This window comes from Ursus americanus, chromosome 13 (genome assembly GCF_024610735.1).
Source record: "Ursus americanus isolate L20-20 chromosome 13, mUrsAme1.1.p, whole genome shotgun sequence".
Lineage (NCBI taxonomy): Eukaryota > Metazoa > Chordata > Mammalia > Carnivora > Ursidae > Ursus > Ursus americanus.
This window is the reverse complement of record NC_142139.1, coordinates 56,027,259-56,050,899: the sequence shown is the minus strand read 5'-3', so window position 1 is coordinate 56,050,899 and position 23,641 is coordinate 56,027,259. Positions and strand designations below refer to the sequence as shown.

General features: G+C 37.1%; 1 long non-coding RNA gene and 1 pseudogene across 2 annotated transcripts in view; both read right to left on the bottom strand.

Annotated features, from left to right (window-relative positions):
* Nucleotides 1–23,641, bottom strand: part of LOC123793159 (uncharacterized) — a 215,740-nt gene that overhangs the window by 150,503 nt on the left and 41,596 nt on the right. The gene's annotated exons all lie outside the window — the stretch shown is intronic.
* The window catches only part of LOC123793563 (tubulin alpha-1A chain-like), a 50,383-nt pseudogene that overhangs the window by 5,621 nt on the left and 21,121 nt on the right, over nt 1–23,641 (bottom strand).

Below are 23,641 nucleotides of genomic sequence, written 5' to 3'. Positions count from 1 at the left end.
TAGAAAAATACCTTCCTTATGTGAAATACAACATAAATGATATAATGATTATACCAAAAACCTCACAGCTAAGTTAATAAAGTCAACTAAATCTTGCATGTTATAAAATACATTTTCTAAACTAAGAACAAAAATATAAATAGTTGTTTTAGTGAAGTCTTATTCCACCACCATGCTCATATAATATTAAAACATATTATATCTCATTACCAATAAAGACACTGAAAATGGATCTATGCCTCTCCTCAAATAAACTCTATAGGCTTCCTCATGGCTGATGTCTTCCTCACGTGCCATCAGTTCTATGAATGCTCGAAGTCAGTGAAGCACCCTCTAGCTAGCTGCAGGAATTATTGTTGGATCCTAAGACACTTACTAAATTAACATGACACCTTTCTGGTGCTCTACATACCATTGTTTCACAAATGCTCTTTGGTTTAATTCATCAAAGAGTTCCTGGGAGATAGAAAATAACAGTGTTTCAGAACCTTAGAACTCTAATAACACCAGCCTATCCTGGTCCAACCCTGCCTTGACTCTAACAAATAGTGTGTTTCAGGAAAGCGATCTAACTTATCTTTCCATCAGTCTTTTTTTTTTTTTCCTTAATCTGCAATAGGCAGGTGATACCAACTTTATTAGGGCTCTTGTAAGCACTAAATGGGATACCACACATTCATTGCACAGAATGGTACCAAGCACATAGTGATAGCCAACTATTCTGCCTATAAAAGACATTCACGCATCCTCACCCATATGGGCAGTTTTAATTTATTCACTTTAGAGATTTCCAAGTCCTTGTTATGATTCAGCTTTTGTTAATGGTAACTCTGTGATATAATCATAATATAGTCAGCTCTCAAGTATTCATGTTCCTGGACAGGAGCATTGGTCTGAGTTACACACAAATATGTATTCTCAGACACAAATACACTCACACATGCAGATTCACACATGTCCTTCTCCCTTATGGGAGTGACACAGACTGAATGTTTGAATCCCCTCAAAATTCGTATGTTGAAACCTACTCCCAGTATAATAGTATTTGTCAGTGGAACCTTTGGGAGATGCCTGGGTCATGAAGTAGAGCCCTCATGAATGAGATTAGTGCTCTTATAAAAGAGGCCCCAGAGACTTCCCTACCGCCCTCTGCCAAGTTAGAACACAGGCAGCTCTCACCAAATACCAAATCTACTGGTGCTTTGATCTTGAATTTCCCAGCTTCCAAAATTGTGAGAAATAAGTTTCTGTTGTTTATAAGTCACCCAGTGTATGACACTGTTATAGCAGCCCAAATGGCCTAAGACAGAGAGGTACCATGGTAAAGCCTGAGGCTACCCTATACTTTAGCCATGTAATCTCTAACTGGCTTGTATAATCCCCTCAGTTTTATTTAAACTGAAAACACTGTGGAAACAAAGCAATCTTTTCCCTTTTAAGTCTTTAAACATAGTGTTGGAACCCTTCAGTCTGAGATGGTACAGATGCAATCAGTCTACATAATGTTAGGGACATAAAGTAGATTTCCTAATCCTATACTTAACATTCTTCTGATTCATTATAGTATATTTATATTACTTTTACTGCTCTTTGTAATGTTTCAAAAAATAAAACATACCTGTTTTGCCTTGAATCCAAGAGATATAATAAATTTTCTGTAATACCTACAATTTCTAAAATACTTTTGAGCATATAATAAGGAACAATTAAATTATAATAAATGTGCAAATAACAACGTTTTCCCAAGATCAATTTAAGTATCTAACCCATTAGAAAATAAGAAGTTTGCTAGTAGTCCAAATTATCAGCTAGTTGCTCAGTTCAAATGCCATCTTTTTTATTATTATTATTCAAGGGAAAAACCTTTTATTTGCAACACTTTCTCTTTGATCAATATTTCTTGCTCTTTCCCTTATTTTCATCTGGTAAATTATTTTTGCCAGCATCATTTGATCTGTTTTCAGAGCACAGATTTCATAATAGCAAAAAATATACTCCAGATCAGAACCTGTTAATATTGTATCTGAGAATAAGGACGATTTCTTCCTCTATACTTCTTTTACATTGCCCAGAATTGCTGAAAACTTTCTGAAACCTAAAGGTTTTAACTCTCTGCTTCTTAAAATTATTCTAAAAATAAGGCTTAAATCTGCAGGCTGCAAAAACATTTCTTTACATCTTTCATGACTAGTGGAATTATACGACACCCCATTGTTAACTGGGAGGTTGGCAATAGTCTTGGTGAAGTGGCATTATCTTGATTATCTGACAAATATAGCAGCTTGCTACTCTCAAGGATCTAACCACCCAAGAAAATTAAAGTAACCAAACAACTGGATATATAAGAATCATCGAGGAAAAGAAAACGTACAGTCATCATACTGTTTATGACACTGAATCTGAATAATATATTTTTAGATGCTATCAAGTTGAAGGATAAAGCTTTGACACTAAAGAGTTAAATATCCATTAAGACACTGCCTCATTCCTGAAACATCTCACATTGAAATATTCACTTAATTCATTAACAGTCTTTAAGTGCTCACTATGTGTTAAGCATTGTGTTAAACACAAAAGCTATAACAAGATAGACGGAGCTTCCAGTCCATCTGAGAAGACAAAATTAAAGAACACACAGGGGCGCCTGGGTGGCACAGCGGTTAAGCATCTGCCTTCGGCTCAGGGCGTGATCCCAGCGTTATGGGATTGAGCCCCGCATCAGGCTCCTCTGCTGGGAGCCTGCTTCTTCCTCGCCCACTCTCCCTGCTTGTGTTCCCTCTCTCGCTGGCTGTCTCTATCTCTGTCGAATAAATAAATAAAATCTTTAAAAAAAAATAAATAAAGAACACACAGCAGTAATGTGTAAAAAGTGCCACTGAAAATGCCGCTACTCACAGGCTAGGAAAATCCAACTTTTAATCCCAGGTCTGCCTTAGGCCGCCAACTCTGTTCTCTACTCATTGAAAGAATATATTAAAATATCTCATTAGTCCATCCCTTTTACCTTTTACCTTTACCCCCATATTACCATCTTAAGACATGCCCTATCATTTCTCACCTGTTTGCTCCTTTCCATTTATGCTATGCCAGAGAGATATTTCTAAAATGCAAATTTAAAAAATAAAAGAAAATCCAAATCTGACTGCAACTCCTTTGCTGCTCATATTGCTAATAAATAAAGTACAGACTATTTTCCCACATCATTTCTGGGCACTGCATTCCCATTTCCTTAGTTCTGGCCCCATTCAATTTCATGAGGCCTTAATGCTCCATGGTCAGGAAACTGCCAACTCGGGCTCCAATTCTGCCACTAACAAGCCATGTGTGACTGAGAGTTGTGTCACTGTCTCTCTAGCCTCAGGGTCCTCATCAGTAACCTCTCTGTACCATTAGTTTTGTCACAAATAATACACTGGTATATAACCATGTTATAGATAATATGGAGATATATAATGGAGGCCTACATATATAGAATAAGGAGATATAACAATACCTTCCAAACTGAATTATTTAGAAGACGAAATGAATTATATAACAATTATTTACAGTCTGATTTCTCTTTTCAGTCAAACATTTTTTACAAAATTGATTTTCTGCTCTGTAGATTATCTGAGGAAATTTAGGAATATTCTTACTGTACAATTAAGCAGGAGTCACCAACAGAAATACTAAGTTAGTAACATAGTATAGGAAATGTGAAGTTCTGTGAGAACGTATATAGTTATATTGGACTCCCACTAATTCCCCAAACCTGATGAAACCATTTTTAATTGCCTGTTATTTTAGTTATCTATGACTTTACCCATTTATTTTCTTGTAAACAATTAAGGGTTGACAAGCTTGTCTAATTACTGAAGTTATTATATTAGGAATGATTCATTCTTTAAGTGTTTATTGTGAGTACCATGCCAGATACTGAGCATATAAAATAAATGAGACAGTCCCTGCCCTCACAGAGCTCACACTCTACAGTGTTGGTGGACATGGCATATAATTATGCAAAGTATAATTCTTTCTTTCCAAGACTTGAAAATGGTATTAAAAATTGACAGTATAATTTTTATGTCTATGAGAAAGATGCACAAGGGAGTTTGAACTAAATTATATCAAGATCCTTTGCAACTTATTTTGTGATTCTAATTCTGTGATTCAACTTACCTATCAAATGCTAAAAAACAAAACAAAACAAAACCCTCCAAATCTGGAGTGGAATAAACTGATCTGAAAAGTCACTAACAGGCTTTCCTGAAAGCTACTGCTGGAGAAATACATCTCATTAGCTCTTCTGGGAGAAAAGGGAGAAAAAGATACTGCAAATGTATAACAGGCTTCTAAATGCAAATGGCCTTCATTTGGAGGATTCCATTGATTGACTGACATTTGAAGGACTGAAGAATACTTTGAAAGGGTCCCTCCATGCCTTTCTCCTTGACCTGTTTGTTAATCACAAACTTCAGGAACTTCTTGAACAACAAGCTTGTTGGTTCTTATCCCCCAGGGTTAAAACTCTAAGAGGAGCTAATTTCTTTTTTAATGTGGGTTCTGTAAATTTACCCTGTTAATACCAGTTAATATCAATTAAATAAAGCTGTTAAGGACTCTGTTTCATGCTAGAAACTTATCCCTTATAGAATGAAGGAATTAATCATTATTTTGAGCAATAATATGCATATATACACATAGACAGATAAATAAGTATAGAGATAGAGATACAGAACCAAGTCTCAGAGCTCAGGACTGTCATCCGGAGCTCCTGTCGTCTCCACTCTACCAAACTGCTCCTCCCACAGGGGTACCCATGGCATAAATTATCCTTCTATCCATTTGTGTAAAAAGCTGGGCCCTGCTGCAAAGGTCATGCATAGGATATGCACATCATTCATTTATTCATTCACTCATTCATTCATTCATTCATTGAACAAATAATTTTAATGAGAGCCTAGCATGAGGCAGACACTACTGCAGGCACTGGGTATAAAAAGGTAAATAACAGGCAAAGATTTTATCCTCTGTAGCTTAAATTTGGTGGGGATTGTTAGGCACTGAACTAGGAAACAAATAAATGAACATAATTTCAATTAGTGGTAAGTACTTGAAGAAAACAAAAAAAGATAATATGATTGAAATTCCTTAGGTTGGTCGGGAAAGACCTTTCTGAGATGGTGGCATTCATTTCATTCTCACTACTTATTAAAGAATAAGAGGGAGCCAAATATTTGAAGATGAGGAGGAGAGAAAACTGCAAATACAAAAGCCCTAAGACCGGAGATGGCTTGGTGTGACTCATGTGGCAGGAACGTGGTGGGAAAAGGCGAGGGAGAGAGGAAGGAGATGTAGTCAGAGAGGTGGACAAGGGCCAGTTAATGTAAGGTCTCACAGGCCAGGGTAAGGAGTTTGTGATGGGAAGCCACTGGAGAGTTTTAAGCACAAGAGGAAGAGATATGATCTGATTTATAATTTTAAAAGATTACTCTGTGGTCAGCTATTCTTTGACAAAGCAGGAAAGAATATCCATTGGGAAAGAGTCTCTTCAACAAATGCTGTTGGGAAACATGGACAGCAACATGCAGAAGAATGAAACTGGACCACTTTCTTACACCACACACAACAGTAAATCCAAACAGATGACAGACCTAAATGTGAGACAGGAAACCATCAAAATCCTAGAGGAGAACACAGGCAGCAACCTCTTCAACCTCAGCCACAGCAACTTCTTGCTAGACGCGTCTCCAAAGGCAAAGGAAACAAAAGCAAAAATGAACTATTGGGACTTCATCAAGATAAAAAGCTTCTGCGCAGTGAAAGAAACAATTAGCAAAACTAAAAGGCAACCTACGGAATGGGGGAAGATATTTGCAAATGATATATCTGATAACGGGCTGGTATCTAAAATCTGTAAAGACTTTATCAAACTCAACACTCAAAAAACAAATAATCCAGTTAAGAAATGGGCAGAAGACATGAACTGACATCTTTCCAAAGAAGACATGCAGATGGCCAACAGACACATGAAAAGATGCACAACATCACTCATCATCAGGGAAATATAAATCAAAACTACTAGGATACCACTTCATACCTCTCAGAATGGCTAAAATTAACAACACAGGAAACAACAGATGCTGGTGAGGATGTTGGTGAGGATGTGTCCCCCGAGAAAGGGGAGCCCTCTTACACTGTTGGTGGGAATGCAAACCGGTGCAGCCACTCTGGAAAACAGTATGGAGGCTCCTCAAAAAGTTAAAAATAGAAAAATGACCCAGCAATTGCACTACTAGGTATTTACCCAAAAGATACAAAAGTACCGATTCGAAGGGGCACATGCACCCCAATGTTTATAGCAGCAACATCCACAATAGCCAAATTATGGAAAAAGCCCAAATGTCCATTATCTCATGAATGGATAAAGGGGCTGTGGTATATATCCACAATGGAATATTACTCAGCCATCAAAGAGAATGAAATCTTGCCATTTGCAATGACATGGGTAGAGCTAAAGTGTATTATGTTAAGCCAAATAAGTCAGTCAGAGAAAGATGGTGCCATATGATTTCACTCACCTGTGGAGTTTAAGAAATGAAACAGATAAACAAGGGGCAGGGGGAGAGAGAGGCAAACCGTAAAAGAGACTCTTAACCACAGAGAACAAACTAAGGGTTGCTGGAGGGGCAGGGGGTAGGGGGAATGGTTAAATAGGTGATGGTATTAGGGAGGGCACTTGTTGTGATGAGCACTGGGTGTTATATGGAAGTAATGAATTATTAGATTCCACTCCTGAAACTAATATTACACTATACATTAACTAACTGGAATTTATATAACATCAAAAAAAAAAAGCTAAATATTAAGGTAAAAAAAAAGATTACTCTGAATAAATTGATGGTTTCCAGAGGGAAAAGGGATAGGGAGATGAACAAAATCAGTGAAGGGGAGTGGAAGGTACAGGCTTCCATTTATGAAATGAATAAATCACAGGGATTAAAGGTACAGCATAGGGAATATAGTCAATGTGTTGTATGGTGACACATAGTAGCTACACTTGTGGCTAATAGAGCATAACATATAACATATTGAATTACTATGTTGTATACCTGAAACTAATATAACATTGTGTGTCAACTATACTTCAATTTTAAAAAAAGATTACTCTGCTATATAGGTAACGAATTATAGGGGCAAGAGTAAAAAAACATGAGAGCAGGTAGTAGGTTGTTGCCAAAATCTAAGCAGGAATTTCTGGTGTACTGATATGAAATATATTTTGAAGACAAAACTAATAGAACCTGATGATGGGCTGACTGTGGGGAATGGGAGAAAGAGAGAAACAGAGGATCCTTTCTTTGATTTGGAGCCAGAGTAACTGGATGAAAGTGGTGCCATCTTCTGAAAAGGGGTAGAGTGAGGGGAAATCAGAGATTTTGTATAGGACCTATTAAGTTTGAAATGCCTCTTATTTATCCAAGTGGACATGTTAAATAGGCAGTTGGGTATCCATGTCTAAAGCTCAGTAAAGAATTCAGGCCAAGAAGTATTAGAATGTGAATTGTTAGCATATTAATGAATTTTAAAACCATGAGCTTTCTTGAGAGTATGTATATAGAGAAGAGATGAGAGAATTAGCTCAATATCCCCAGGTTTTATTAGGTTTACTAACTTCCCCAAAGAATTTCTAATAATTCCTGATTTATAAAATGCACTTCATATCTGAAAGCCACAGAGCACGCCATTTGTCGTTTGACGTTAGAGACATTTCTTGATCCAATAATATACAGTATATAATTTAATTATAATTGCAATGCCTCAGTGTTTTTGGCATTCACATTTAAATAATTTTATAATGTCATATTAGTTGAGAAAAAGTAAGACTCATAGCTGAAAGTTTATTTCTCTTAGCTTTCTCTTTTCAACTCAGTCAGTTTATCATCTGTCAAGTACATTGTCTTTGTCTTTTAATATAGCTACATTTACGTTTTGCTATCAGGTCTCCTGGCCAGATGCTAGCACTTCTCACCTCTTTCTCCATATTCAGATGCAACCATGAAAAAGCATAATGTTATTTGGAGTATATTGGTGCAATAAAATAAATTACACTTATAGAAACTATAGCATTTTCTTGAAGGTCTGTTGTAATCAAAAGGAAACTTAGAATGTGTGTTCAATACACTTTGAGAATTAATAGGCAAAGGATTTTATAATAGGCAAAGGATTTTATATCAAACTCCGAACAACTATGTATAATAGAACTTGTCTCCTTGATACTGTCCTTCACTTCACTACTGCATTATAAACAACTTGAAGTCAAGGCAGGATTCTACTTATCTTTGTATAACTTGCATGCATCATTGACCCTTTCACTTACTGTACTAATGATTATTAAAGACCTATTATGTGCTGGGCACTATAGTCATTCTTGAGGAATTTACAGTCTAACGTGGAGTACAGAGAAATGAACAGACCATGTATTCAATGCTGTCTGTTAGGAGTTGTGATGGTGACATGCCCAGGCTCTTGAGAACATATAGGTGAAGCCCTTAGCAGGAGAGGTAAACACAATATAGTCATTGGTAATATATGCACGTGGTCATCACACATCTTTGTAAATTTTGAAAAGAAAAAAGGAGATATTTTTGTATTCTTGACGATAAAGAAGAATTCTGACATTGTATAAGTTTTATGCCCCACAAAACCTCGATCTGCCCCTGAGAGTCCATGGAATTATTCCAGAAGACAACAGAAGGCTGGATCTTGATGAGAATGGATACCAGAGATGGGAGTGGGAGTGGGTAGAGGCAAATTAGAGAGGGGCACTGGCATATGGAGGAAGGTATTCCTGGAACAGAAGGCAGCATGTGCAAAGGCCTAGTTGTGACAGCACAAGGTATAGTTGAGAGATCTGAGATCTGCCCATATTTCACTACGGCTGTAGTGTGGGCTGCAAGATGAAAACTTGAAGTAAGTTACTTACAAAAGTAAGCAGGGGATGGATGGGGATGGGCCTTGAATGCCATGCTAAGGAGTTTGAAGTTTATTCTGAGGCTTCATTGGAAATTTTAAATATGGGAGGAACTTAATCATATTATGTGTTAGAAAGAGGACTCCGGCAGCAGATTGAAGAATAGGTTTCAAGGAGCAAGAATGGACAGCAGTGTTGAGTTCAAAGGGGAAGTTGTTAAATTAGACTGAGAAGAAATGATGGATAACTCACAGGTCTCTGTTTGGACTAGCTGGTGACAGAATGATTCATTGCGATTCTGAATTCAGGAAAAAAAAAATACATTGTTTCATTGAGGAGTGTGAGGGAGACAGGTATGTGTTCCAAACTGGAAATAAGAGTTTCCAGATTCAGGTGTCTACTTAAGAGGTAGTACATAGCATTCTGAGGTTTAGGAAATAAATTTGTGCTAAAGAAATATAATATGGGAGTCATTACCATATGGATGGTATTTGAAGTCATGGGAATTGATATCTTACCAAGAGGACAGTATAAATTTGGGGTCATCAAACTTAGATTCTTGGATCAAATCTGGCCCACTGCCTGTTTTGTGAATAAAGTTTTATAGGAATACAGCCATGCCCATTTGTTTACATAGTGTCTATGGCTGCTTTCACACTACAACAGCAAAGCTGAGTTATTGCAACACAGACCATATGGCCCACAAAGCCTAAAATATTTACAATCTGGCCCTTACAAAAGAATAAAAAATGCCAACCCCTTGTGGGATGGAATAATAAAAAATGGACCAAAGTCCAAATCTGGGAAAACACCCACAGTTAAATGAGAGTCAGAGAAAGAAGAATCTTTGAAGGATGTTGAGCAGGGGAAGATTAAAAAACAAAACAGAAAAACGTGTTATCAAAAGAGAATTGAGATAGAGAGAGCATGTAAATTTTGCCCAAAGATTTCAAATAGTGTCCAATAGTTTAAGTAGGTTAAATTTGCTTAAATTTAATTTGGCTATATTTAACCAAAAAGAGAACTTGGTTAGCTCCGCTGAAGCAGTCTGAGTGGAGTAGATGCTAAAAATATCTATTTTACTGTATATATACCATTAAAACTGCAGCTACCAACACTCCTTCAAATTCCAACCTAAAACAATGGTGTCATCTTTGACTTACTTATATAAGATGCCACTCACTCTTCCATTTTTTCTTGGGAATAGCCACGAATTCACTCCATTTCCTTCTCCATTCCTACCACCACCACTCTATCTGCCCCTATTATCTAACCCTCTGGATACTACATTTACTCCATCTTACTTTCCAACTTCGTTTTTTATTCTACTCTTTTTTATTTATTTTTAAATGATTTTATCTTACCATATCCTTTGAGTTTTTGTGAGCTTCTTCAAAGAAAGAGGAATAATTCTCCTTTAACAAACTTCTAGCTCATTATCTTGCCTGTGGTTACCTATTCTATTTGTGAACATGGTTTAAAAAAAACAAACATATTTTCATAGATTTAACACAATAGAAGTTTATTTTTCAGCCGACATTACCCTCATCCCAAAACCAGACAAGGACACCACAGGAAAAGAAAATTACAAGCCAACATTCTTGCACCTGATAAACATAGGTGCAAGAATGTTCAACAAAATATTAGCTAGCCAAATCCAACACTACATTAAAAGGATAATACACCATGAACAAGTGGGATTTATACCAGAGATGCAAGAATACTTCAACATCCATAAATCAATCAATGTGATACACCACATTAACAAAATAAAGGATAAAAATAAAATAATCATCTCACTAGATGCAGAAAATGCATTTGACAAAACTCAACATCCATTTGTCCTAAAAATTCTCAACTAAGTGGTATAGAGGGAATGTACTTCAACGTCATAAAGTCCATCTATGACAAGCCCAAAGCTAACAACATACTTAATGGTGAAAAACTAAAAGCTTTTTCTCTAAGATCAGGAACAAGACATAGATGCCCACTCTGGCCCCTTTTATTCAACACAGTATCAGAAATCCCTAGCCAGAGCAATTAGGCAAGAAAAAGAAATAAAAGGCATCCAAATTGGAAAGGAAGAAGTAAAACTCTATTTGCAGATGACATGATATTATACCCAGAAAATGCTAAAGACTCCACCAAAAAACTGTTAGGACTAATAAATCTAGTAAAATCGCAGGATACAAAATATACAAAAATCTGTTGCATCTCTTTACAGTAATAACAAACTAACAGAAAGAGAAATTAAGAAAATTTACAATTGCATTAAAAAGAATAAAATGCGCAGGAACAACTTTAACCAAGGAAGTGAAAGGCCTGTACACTGGAAACTATAAGACATTAATAAAATAAATCAAAGAAGACACAAATAAATAAAAAGATATTCCATGCTAACGGACAGGAAGAATTGGTACTGTTAAAATATCCATACTGCAAAGCAATCTACAGATTCAAAGCAAACCCTATCAAAATTTCAGTGGCATTTTCACAGAAGTAGAACAGACAATCCTAGCATTTGTAGGAAACCACAAAAGATCCCGAAAAGTCAAATGGAGGCATCATGTTCCCTGATTTCAAACAATATTACAAAGCTATAGTAATCAAAAGAGTATGGTATTGGCATTAAAAACAGGCACACAGGGGCGCCTGGGTGGCTCAGTCGTTAAGCATCTGCCTTCGGCTCAGGTCATGATCCCAACATTCTGGGATCCAGCCCCGCATTGGGCTCCCTCCTCAGTGGGAGGCCTGCTTCTCCTTCTCCACTCCCCCTGCTTGTATTCCCTCTCTCACTGCCTCTCTCTCTGTCAAATAAATTTTAAAAACTGTTAAAAAAAAAAAAAAACAGGTACATAGATCAATGGAACAGAACAGGGAACCAAGAAATAAACCTACATATTATGGTCAATTAACTTATGACCAAGAAGCCACTAATATCCAATGGGGAAAGAACAGTCTCTTCAATAAATAGTGTTGCAAAAATTGAACATACATAAGCAAAAGAAAGAAACTATGCACTATCTTACACTACCCACAAAATTTAACTCAAAAGGATTAACAACTTAAATGTAAGACCTGACCATAAACTCCTACAAGAAATAAGGGGTAAACTCTTTGACTTCGGTCTTGGTAATAATTCATTGGATTTGCAAAAAAAAAAAGCAAAGTCTACAAAAGCAAAAACAAACAAGTGGGACTACATCAAACTAAAAAGCTTCTGCACAGGAAAGGAAATCATCAACAATATGAAAAGGCAACCTACTGAGGAAGAAAATACTTGCAAATCATGTAACTGATAAGGGGCTAATATCCAAAATATATAAAAAACTCATAAACTCAACAGTAAAAATATAATCCAATTAAAAAATGGGCAGAGGATCTGAAGAGACTTTTTCCTAAGAAGACATACAAATGACCAACAGGTACATGAAAAAGTGCTCAACATCATTAGTCATCAGGGAAATGCAAATCAAAATGACAAATCACCTCACACCTGTCAGAATGGCTATTATCAAAAAGACAAGAAGTATGTTGGCAAAGATGTGGAGAAAAGGGAATCTTTGTGCACTATTGGTGAGAATGTACACTAGTGCAGCCATTACAGAAAATTGTATGGAGGCTCCTCAAAAAATTAAAAATAGAAATACCATATGATCTAGCAATTCTAATTCTAGGAATTTATCTGAAGGAAATGAAAACAATAATTCAAATAGATATATGTACTCCATGTTCATTGCAGCATTATTTATAACAACCAAGACATGGAAGCAACCTAAGTATCCATTAGAGGATGAATGGATAAAGAAAATACAGTGTATACATATACAATGAAATATTATTTGATCATAAAAAAGGTGATCTTGCCATTCGAGACAATATGGATGGACCTTGAGGGCATTATGCTAAGTGAAATAAATCAGATAGAGAAAGATAAATACCATATGATCCCAAAACAAACAAACAAACAAAGAAAATGCTAAAAAACGAACTCATAGCTACAGAGAACAGATTGGTGGTTGCCTGAGGTGGGGAGTGTGGAATGGAAAAAATGGGTGAAGGGGGTCAAAAGGTATAAACTTTCAGTCAAAAAATAAATAAGTTCCAGGGATATAATGTACAGCATGATGACTGTTAATAAAAAGAAAAAAGTGTTCTACAGGTGGCCTTCCATGTGGAGTATCAGGGACTCACAATTTCTTCATCTTGTAGCTCTGCCTATCATCAATGTACTATCTCCAGAGTTGCTGCAGAAAGAAAGAGAGAGAGAGGAGTGCACATGGTTGTCTCTGTAGGCCAGGCCTGGAAATAACTCATATCACTGTACTTGCATTCCATTGGCCTGAACTTAGCCACAGGGCTGCACCAATCTTCAAAGGAGTCAGGGAAATGAAATTTATCTGTGTACTCCAGAATAAAAAGAGAACAGATATTAGTGACCACTAGAAATTTCTGTCTTCCCTCTTTTCTAATCTGTCCTGCACCCTACAGCCCAACAAATCTTCCCAAAACATGACTTTCAGGTATAAGTGCTGTCTTACTTCCTGTTGCTTCAATACACCAGCACATTTTTGCCTCAAGGCCTTTGTACTTGCTGTTCCTTCAGCCTAGAAGAGTCTTTGCCCAGACAACTACACAGTTTGCTCCCTCAAAACATAAAGGAAGCTTGAAGGCTTTACTCAAGCATTATCTTTTTAGGAAAGACTTCCCTGATTGCTGTGTATAACACTGTGAGCCCTCTATGCTAACTTTCCTATCATCCCCTCACTGCTTTCTTTTTCTCATAGCATCTGTCACCATCGAAGGTACTATATGTTAATTTTTTTATTGCTTCCCTCCCTCTCTCCACTAAAATGTAAGCAGCATAAAGCAGAGATTTTTGTTGCTTTGTTTGCTGTGGTTTTCCCCCAGCCTAGAACAGTATATGGCACATAATAAGCATGCAATAAAAATCTATTGGCTGAAGGAAAGATTTTCAATACACCAAACGGTATAATCTTGCAAAGCCTGATGTCAATGAAAAGCAAAAGTAGAGTGATGGGAAAAGAGTGGAAGAGAACCATTCAAGAGGGGCAGGCTGTGCAGGAAGCCAGGAGAACTACTCTACTGATAAGGGGAGAGTTCTGCAGAACCCTGGACAGAAGGAAAGCCAAGAAGTAGAACCAAGTCAGATGCACAAACACGCAGAGCCTAGCTTTACTGAAGGCTTGGATCAAAACAACCAAACCTCTCTAATATCAAAGACAACTGAATTAAAACAAAATATGATTTTTCACTTAAAAATTGCTAGAGGGGCGCCTGGGTGGCTCAGTCAGTTAAGCATCCGACTCTTAGTTTCAGTTCAGGTCATGATCACAGAGTTGTGGGATCGAGCCCCATATAGGGTTCCAGGCTCAGCTGGGAGTCTCCTTGAGATTCTCTCCTTCTCCCTCTCCCTCCCCCTCTGTGCCATCCCTTCTCACGCTCTCTCTCTAAAATAAATAAATTTTTTAAATGTTGAAAAAAAAGAAAAAAATTGCTAGAAATTTTTAATAACAAACTTCAGTGCAGTTGAGGTTACAATGAACTTTTCATACAAATTGATAGCATTTTTGAAAGCAAGTAGGTACTATTTAGAGCTATACTGACATCAATATTCTTTGTTCCAATTAGCACATGTCTAGGAATTTATCCTAGGCAAATAATAATAAGGAATGGAAATAAAAATTTATGACCATGGTTATTTATTATGCCAATATGTGTAATATATACAAAAACAGAAACAAATGGTATTAGGAACAGATAAATTCAGCAGAGCAATACAGATTAAACAAATTGTGGCATGACCATATGTAGAATAACATGCAGCCATTAGATAGTTACACTTAAACAGAAATATTTTAAGATATGGGGAAATGCTCACAATATAATACTAAATGAAAAAGTAGCCTTATGATTAAAAATCTGGATTTTGGAGCCAAACCAACATAGGTTTAAAATCTTTATTCTACCACTCACAAGCTTCATGACCTTAGGCAAATCACTTAGTTTCTAAATCTCAGTTTCCTTATCTGTAAACCTGGAATAATAATATTAATCCTCAGTATTGTTGTAAATATTAAAAAAAGATTATGATTGTGAAGTATTAACACAATGCTTGACATATAGAATGCACATTATAAATAGCACTATTATAAGAAAATATGACTTATTTTTCTTTACTTCTTTGCACTTAATACTTTAAAGTATTTCCCAAATTTTCTGCATGTAAGAGCACGAATGTTTTTATAGTGAGAGAAGAAAATATTTCAGAAGACAATAAATATTTTTTAAGCTATTTTCAAGTCTGTGGAGGTAACAGAGATTTTGCTAAGACTCTGGGAACCTCTTGCAAAGAGGATGGTAGACTACATTATTTTGCATGTAGTCTACCATCCTCGTTGAAAGCCTTTCAGCTTTCTTTCATTTTATCAAATCAGGATCTAGAAGGGAAACACCCCTATGTTTGCCCCAAGCAAATTTTAGATAATCAACAATCAACAGATAAGAGAATTAAAATACCCAGGAAAGATTTACAAGAAATACTTGGTAAACAAAAAAGACACATAAGTGTTCAAAGCCCCTCATCTCATCTCATTCTCTTAAATCTATTCATCTCAGCCTAGGACACAAATTGAAAGGTTTGATGTGGAAAAAAAATAATAACTTCTCATCCCTTAAATATATGTCCTAAGAGGGGTGGAGGATGGAGTCATAGCTGGCTAATGATAAAATACTTGGTGATGCTGACATCTAAGGTTGAGATAAAAATAAATTTCTCCCAGACTTATCCCAGATTCCACCATGAAGTATTTCCAAGTTATATCTACAAGTACATTTAATAAGAACATTTTAACTCAAGAACAACTTTCCCTAGGAGAATGGTAATAGTTAAGCAATCCTCTCTTTGCCTGACAGAAACAGATGTCCAGACATCCATAGATATGTGCCAAGCAGTTGGAAGACCCAGCCAAGCTTGGAAATGAGGAAAGAAATGTAGAAATCACAACTCTTGGAATCAGACATGCAGGGTTTGAACGGGCCTGAAATAAGGAGCAATAAGAGTTGACTAGATTTATCAAGGGTGTACATGGCTCTGGGAAATTTGGGCAATAACTTATGTTAACAGGTAATTGGATGCACTTTTTCTTGATTTGACAGCGAGTGGTCATCAATCCTGCTCCACTTGAGTTTAGAATGTGTATATGCCTAAATGCTAGTTCTTCTACCACTAGCATTCTCTGATTGTACTTGAACAGAAGCCTGACACTGTCACAAGTTCTTTGAGTAAATGTTCAAATAACTTGGTTTTCTCTTCATCTTAGAGATGGTATCACTCAGGTTATATCCCCAGAGCTATTTATCTAACAACTCAGGAGTTGCAAAATCAAAGTTCATATGAATTGTAAGGTAGGCTTAGTGGAGAAGGGGTCAAATCTAGTCAAGAATATATGAACTTCTCCAGACACCCCAAAGGGAAATTTAGATCAGTATTTAGAGCAGTTGTTGCAAAAATAGTTTTTCCCATCACATTCACTTACATGCTAAATGCTAGTGGTTAATAGTGACCCAATGAACTTTATTTTCTGCTGCTCTTTCAACTCTATAGCTTTCCAGCAGTTAGGCCGGGAACTAAATATGCTTCAATGAAACCAAATAGTATCAACAAAATTTAAATGAATTAAATTCAAAATGTGACCCAGAGGGGCATCTGGGTGGCTCTTTTGGTTAGGTGTCTGCCTTCAGCTCAGGTTGTGATCTCCAGCTCCTGGATCAAGCCCCATGTCCAGCTCCCAGCTCGGTGGGGAGTCTGCTTCTTCCTCTTCCTCTGCCTCTCCCCATGCTTGTGCTCTCTCTGCCTCTCTCTCTCTCAAATGAATAAATAAAATCTTCTTTAAAAATGTGACCCAGAGAAAGCATTCCTCTAGTATTCCCTAAGGTCTGTCACAAGTTACAGGTAACCATTTCTAGACTATCCTTCCCTATAAAGCCGCCACACTCAAACAGAGATACTACCAGTAGATTTGTTAAATTATATTCTGCTGGCAAGAATGGGAAATAGTGTGGTAATCCTACGAAATCTAAGATAACTAGAACCTAGTAAATACACGGATCCACTTACCAATCAATTTATTCATTTCTATCTTGAACTGAATTATCCCAGAATATAATATTTCTCAGAGTATAGAGGGTTCTTTTACTTTTTTATTTTTTTAATATGGCAAAGAAACATATACAATTTACCATCTTAACATTTTTTTTTAATTTGACGGAGAGAGAGACAGCCAGCGAGAGAGGGAACACAGGCAGGGGGAGTGGGAGAGGAAGAAGCAGGCTCCCAGAGGAGGAGCCTGATGTGGGGCTCGATCCCAGGACTCTGGGATCATGCCCTGAGCTGAAGGCAGACGCTTAACGACTAAGCCACCCAGGCACCCCCCATCTTAACATTTAAGTGTTCAGCCGTGTTAACTATATTCACACTGTTCTATAATATTCTCTAGAACTTTTTCATCTTGCAAAACTGAAACTCAATAGCCATTAAAAAATTCCCCATTTCTCCCTCCCACTATGCGCTGACAATCACCACTCTAATTTCTATTTCTTTGAGTTTGACTATGTTAGGTAGCTCATATAAGTGGAACTGTAAAGTACTTGTCTTTTTGTAACTGGCTTATTTCATATACCATAATGTCCTCAAGTTTCATTCATGATAGAGCATATGTCAGAATTTCCCTTTTTTAAAGGCCAAACAATATTGAATTGTATGTATATATACCACATTTTCTTTATTCATTCATCCTTTGGTGGACTTTTAGGTTGTTTCCATATCCTGGCTATTGTGAATAGCACCACAGTGAACATGGGAGTGCTACTCTCTTTTTAAGATCCTGACTTCAATTATTTTGGATAAATACCCATAAGCGGTATTCAGTAGTTCTATTTTTAACCTCTTGAGGGTCTTCCATACTGTCTTCTATAGGGTATGGGTTTTTTAATACACTTTTCTCTAATCACCCCTCTGAAAAAACTTAGATACTACAATATATTTGCCATTCAGTGAAAGAGAAAAGTAAAAGGAATTAGACCCATCTTTGAAAGGAAATATGGGAAGATAACCAAGAAATTAATCTAGCATAGTGATCCTCAAATTCTCAGAACCCATTCCCAGAGATTCTGATTCACGTTACTCATGACGATGACGCACAGCCAGGTTTGGGAACCACTGACTTAGGGTATAACAAGGGCATTTGTCACAGCTATAATAGGCAAAGATCAGGTAAGGCAGAGGTTAGACAAGGCCAGGTCATGCCTAGGTCAGACCAAGCAGGACAGAACTTGGTTCGGCAGTAGGTGTTGGCACACCTGACAAAAAGGCAAGTGTCAGGGCTAGTAGAGCAACAAAACAGCTACAGAGGGTCAGATCTAAATGGTCAGCAAGCGCTGATGCAAGAGTCCAGCACCCTGGATAGCTCCTCATCGGCAAAACTGATACAAGCAAGCCTGAGATCTTTTTTCTCAGAAACTCAAATTTATGAAATAAGCTCTACCCCCCGCCCCAGGAGGCCTGTTTGCTGGTAAAAGAATCACACACATATGCCAGCTATAGTTCTTGTATGCTTATTCCCACCACCACTACCACTGCCCCAACTTTTGATCTCTATCAAATGAGAAGGACTCAGGATTCCAATAGGATGGCCATGCCCCCTGAAGATTAAAGAGGTTAGTTTGGATAGAAAATTACACGTGAAATTTATCTTCCCAGGGTTGTATCTTTCCTAGTGAGCACCAGATCCTGCCAGATTGTGCCTCTAGTGACTTTTTTTAAAGATTTTATTTATTTATTTGAGAGAGAAAATGCATGTGTGTGTGCGCATCTGTGCAAGTGGGGGGAGGGGCAGAGGGAGCAAATCTCAAGCAGACTTCTTACTTAGTAGAGACTCCATCGGGACTCCATCCCAGGACTCTGAGATCATGACCTGAGACAAAGACAGACACTTAGCTGACTGAGCCACCCAGGTGCTCCACTCCAATGACTTTTAACAGTCAGTAATATTGAAAACACCTGCTAACTGAAAGATTATTATGGATAAATTTAACTAATTATAATAATTGATCATGTCCAATGAAACCTTCATTTCAGAGGCAGACCTCCAACTAAATGAAAGAGATCACGGTACTGAAAAGACTTAATGAAATACAAAGGCTATTTTCACTATCTTTTCTCCCTCTCTCTCTCTCTCTCACACACACATACACACATATTACTGTTCTAGAGAGGCACTGACATATAACTCCAAGAAGAAACAATGGTTTTCTAAACAAATGTGTTATCTCAGGATCCAAAGCCTTAAATACAAATGCACTGAAGAACAGAGATATTCACAGTGACAGTTCAAACATGATCTTTGATGTCATCTTTGTTCTTCTAACACAACCTGCAACCAGCAGGCTATGTGATACAAATTGGAGGCCAAGTCCTGGAATCAGATCATTAGTACTAAGCACTGACAAACCTGGGAGCGCTCATGAAATCTCTCAGGCAATAATAGCTACATGGAATTTAACTTGGAGACAGTGAATTGATCTCTTTAAGGATGCTTAATTTAAATAGGATGGTAATTTGCCAAGATAGTTAGAACATTAAAAGTCCTTGAAAACACATGACAGAAAATGTTATTTTGGGGACCTCTAACAAAACATGTAATGAAGAAACAGACCCATAGAAGCAGCATGCTCCCCTTGTTTTACTCTTCATATTCTTCCCCTTCCATTATCCCATTAAAGCAAAAGCCCAGGAGATCCAATCAGCCCTGGGTTTGGCCCCAAGTGGAACAACCTTAAATAAAGAGTGAAAATCATAATCTTTTGCCTCTGGATCTTTTTCTCTTTCCACTGATACTTGAATCACCATCACATAGTGCGGAAATGGGTGCTGATATTAGAAGAGCTATAAAACCATCCCCACCCTGCCTAAAATACACACTGGTGTATGTGCCAGAGATGAGAGTAGAGACACTGGGCTGATAGTTGCCAAGGAGAACTAGGTATCTGCTGTTGCAGGGAAGGGGAGGAAAGGACTTGGGTTTTCTGTAAAGGATTAATTTGGAAAGATTAGTCTTTTATCATAACTGATCCATATTTTCTAGTATAGGTATCAACATTCATTGGTTTACTAATTTGAACAGCATCAGGACCTTTGGTTTATTACTTACATAAAGCATTCTAACCCAATTTTATAATGAATAACTTTCAACTATCTCCACTTCTTAATCACTACTCGATTACAAGAGGTTTATTTTTAAATTTTCTGTAATGTTGCAAACCTGTTTCCAAGGTGGCTATACTGAATTTGATCACCATATCCAACCCCTTGGGCTGGTTTTATGTGAAAATCATTATCTCACAGCAGTGCTTCTCAAAGAGCGGTTCTCAAACACCTGCATCAAAATCACCCATGATGCTCATTACACATGCACACTCCTGGCTGCTGCACCAAATGTAGAAATCAGTGTTTCTGAGGGTGGAGTCTAAGAAGCTACATGTTTAGAAAGGTTCCCAGGTGATGTGTATACACAGTTATGTTTGAGACCCACAGGACACACAGGCTGGAATCAAATTGTGCCACTTCTCATTTCACCACTTGATTCATTCAATAGCACTAACTAAAAAAATTTTTTTTAATTATGCTTAAAGTTACAGTTGTCTTGGTTTTTCATTTATTTCCTCAACAAATATTCATTGCATAAACATTATGAACGAGGCACTTGATTGGGCTCTGGAGAAACACCAGTGCACAGAAGACAGAAATGTTCCCTAGAAGTGTGGGGCTAATTCTATTAGGGAAGACAATCAACAAATAATTTCATAAGTAGTTGCTCAATTACAATTTTGACAGGTGCTAATAAGGAGAAAGAAAAGATACTAATACCAAGGCAAACTGACTCAGCCTGGAAGTTCAGGGAGGTTGCCTCTGGGAAGGGACATTCAAACAAGGATATGAAGACTGGATGGGAAAGAGCAGTCCAGAAAGAGCATTCCAGTGGAGGCAAGCGTGCCAAGGCTCTAAGGAAGGAAGAACTGTGGTGAAGAATTAAAGCAGTAAGAAGGCAACTGCTAGAGTAGCCAACGACCAGATCATTCCAGCCTTCTGAGTCCTGTTGAAGATTTTGGATTTTATCCAGAAAACAGTAAGAATCCATTGGAGAATTTTAAATACACACGCTTTTTCAGTGAGTTCTGCAGCTGTGTATATGAAGGAATGAACAGGGGCAATCTGAATACAATGAAGGTGCAGGCAGGGTTTTGCCCAATGACAATGGGGAGGAAACAGAACCTATGACGTAGAAGTCAAGCTTACAAGTGAAGATGCTCAACTTGTCCGATGAAGGCAGTGCCCTGGAACATTGTAAGGAACTTAGAATCTCGACAACCTAATTTTACTAATTTTGAAATAGCTCTAACAACATATATTTGCCCTTTATAATCAGTGGCAGTCATTCATGAGAACAAAACTAAAAACGTCAATAGACATTCAAACTGTTCATTTCCCTCCCATGCCATGGGACTTTCTGCGGTTTGTGGCTACAACCCTGTGCCTCTCAAAGAAGTTAGATTTGGTCGGGGCACCTCTCTGGCTGGGAGCGCCACCCCTATTAACATGCAAACTGTAATCACAGTGGAGTTGAAGAGCACAGCAATTGGATTCTAAAACCTATTATTCTACAAAGTAAATACAGGTTTAAGTCAAAAGGCAATGTGTTATTTTAAAAGAGTCATCAACCACTATTTTAGTCAAAAACACATAGTGAGTTTGAGTAACTAGAAAGAAGCTTCAAAGGAAACAGAGTGAAATCATTTTGGAACTTCTAATCTATAATAGGTCAGTCCTTCTTTTTATCCTGGTCTATAATAAACAACAAAGCCCTTTACTTTCCATCCTCAGCACATTGATAATGTGGCTTGAAACTTTGATTTGGATTACATGCTATAGTCATTATACCTTGAAAACATGGTCAACTATCATTGAGATTCCCTACTGATAGAAAAGAACTTACAACAACCAGATTTCAAAAACAAACTTCACTTATTGGAATACCATTAAATCAAACTCTGTGAGGCTTACATTTAACATGAATACAATCAAAAAGTTTATTAAACAAATTTCTAACATAAACAAGATGGAAGAAGAATGTGTTAAAAATATTAAAATGCAAGAGTTCAAGAATAATCACCATAAAAACAATTACTATGCTATTCATGAGTATCATCTATTTAATACAACAGGGCCAATGTGATCTCTAATTAAGTTCCTGAACATTTGCGAACATGTAGCAAGTTTTTTCTTTAAGCCATTGTTAGATAATATTCTCATTAGATATGTATTAATATATAATTATATATTACTATGTAATTATTTATATACTAATTAAATTCATATATATAGAACTTACCATGTATACTACAAATTACCAGTTCTTGAAAAACTGGACAACAAAAATATTATTTCTGGAAAACTGTCTAAACATAATTAAACCTTCTTCTTACTGTTTATTTATGCTTTACATTTAAATACAGTAAAATTTTTGATGTTCAGTTCTATGAGCTGTAACAGATGCAGAGATTGTTATAACCACCATCACACACAGGATCCAGAACAACTCCAACACACTAAAGAATTCCTTCATGCTGACCCTTTGTATGCAGACCCTCTCCCCACCTCTAACTCCTGGTGACGACCAATCTGTTCCACACCTCTATAGTCTTGCCCTTTTCAGAATATCATATAAATGGATTCATGCAGCATATCTTTTGTATCTGACTTTCACTTAGCACAATTCCTTTGAGATTCACCTATCTTGGTACATCTTCTTTCAACGATTCCTTAAGTACTACTTTATAGCCTTCAGGCCATTTTTATGAACAAGATTTATATATAAAGTTACAAACACATAGAAAGTATAGGAGATATGGCATAGTTAGTTCTGTAAAACAAATTAGTTGTTCTTTAAGTAAGATCTCCCTATCAGCTAACTTGTTTGTCATTTGTTTGCTTCTAATAAAAGTAATACATAAAAAAGCAATGGTAATTATTTCACTGCATATCACTCCTCTGCTCAAGGATTTTCAAGGCTTTGCTATTGCCTATCAACTCAAGTCCAAACTCCTCCTCAACCAAAGTACTCTCAGAGCGTGTTTTCAATCTTATCTCCACCAACTCCCTCAAATAACCCACTTTTCAGCCAGACTGGGCTATTCATTTGTCCCTGATCCACTTCTCACTTTGCAACATTGTGCCTACTCATTCAAGGGCAAGTGCAAATGCCACTTTCGACACACAGTCTTTCCTCATTCCTCTTTCTTTCCTCAAGGTTGCCCCAAAGTGGATTTAATCTCCAGTTCACATGGCATGTTTGGATACCTTTCCTATGGCATTATTTACACCCTCCCTTGAGGTAAAGGAATCTAAGTACCCCTCCTTCTTCCTTCATCTCTGCTCTCCCCTTCCCCACTGCATTGTGTGCCATCAGGGAAATGTGTGACCTTCTCATCTTTTAAAACATACAGCCCCCAGCATAGCATCTTCAACTATCATTAAAGTGACACTAAAGGACCCTATTACAAACAATGTCTGGCCCTAAAAGACACAAGAGAGACAAGAGTAGATATCTA